The sequence below is a fragment of the Heterodontus francisci genome, chromosome 50 (genome assembly GCF_036365525.1).
Source record: "Heterodontus francisci isolate sHetFra1 chromosome 50, sHetFra1.hap1, whole genome shotgun sequence".
NCBI classification, from domain to species: Eukaryota; Metazoa; Chordata; class Chondrichthyes; order Heterodontiformes; family Heterodontidae; genus Heterodontus; species Heterodontus francisci.
Genome location: NC_090420.1, coordinates 278757 through 279821, shown reverse-complemented (window position 1 = coordinate 279821; position 1065 = coordinate 278757). Strand labels below are relative to the sequence as shown.

At 46.9% G+C, this 1065-nt stretch overlaps 1 non-coding gene across 1 annotated transcript; it reads left to right on the top strand.

Moving 5' to 3' along the window:
- The first annotated feature begins 749 nt into the window (after positions 1-749).
- On the top strand, positions 750-840 carry trnar-ucg (transfer RNA arginine (anticodon UCG)). Its single transcript is given in 2 exon segments — positions 750-786; positions 805-840. It is a non-coding gene; the product is annotated as a tRNA-Arg (tRNA).
- The last annotated feature ends 225 nt before the right edge of the window (positions 841-1065 follow it).

Here is a 1065-nt window from a genome sequence, read left to right as displayed (position 1 = left end):
TCTGCTTCTCTTTTCACAGATGCTGCCAGACCTGCTGAGTGGTTCCAGCATTTCTTGTTTTTATGTCACCAGACTAATCCCTGGGATGGTGGGATTGTCATTTGAGGAAACTGGGCCTGTATTCCTTAAAGTTTCGAAGAATGAGAGGTGATCTGATTGAAACTGACAAAATTCTTACAGGGCGTGACAGTGTGGATGTAGACAGGATGTTTGCCCTGGTTGCTGAGTCTAAAACCAAAGGACATCGTCTCAGAATAAGGAGTAGGCCATTTAAAACTGAGATGGGTGGAATTTCTTCACTCAGACGGTGGTGAATCATTGGAATACTGAGCCCCAGAGGGCTGTGGCAGCTCAATCATTGAGCATGTTCAAGACAGAAATTGATAGAAATCTTGATACTCATGACATCAAGGGATATGGGGATAGCACGGGAAAGGGGCTTTGAGGTAGATGATCAGCCATGATCGAATTGAATGGCAGAGCAGGCTCGACGGGCTGAATGGCTTACTCCTATGTTCCTCTGTTCCTAAGAGAGTTGGCGCCAGCGTGCAGCCCTGCTTTACCCCACTGCTGATCTTGAAAGCGTCTGATGTTGCTCCATTGTAACTGATGGAACTGTGCATGTTCTCGTGGAAAGAAGAGATGATGCCCAAGAGGTCAGGAGGGCAGCCTATGTTCCATTGCAGTTTGAAGAGTCCGTCTCTGCTGACAAGATCAAAGGCTTTAGTGATGCTAGTAAAAATGTGTGAGCCTCTGTGGCGCAACGGATTGCGTGTTGGACTTCGAAATAAAGATTGAGAAGATATCCAAAGGTTGTGGGTTCAAGTCCCACCAGAGTCAGATTTTGGACCAGAAACAGAGGAGCACAACGGAACAACAAATGAAGAAATGCGCCAAAAGCACAGACTCCCAGAGAGAGAGGAGCAGAGCAGGGTAAAAAAAAAAAAATCGAGGAGTGACGTCACAATGGAGAGTGAGAGCAGGGAATCAGAGAGCCGCTGGGGTGAGTATACAGGATTTGGTTCTCTCTTCGGTGCAGTGGAAGAAGCTGTTTTGTGAGGATCT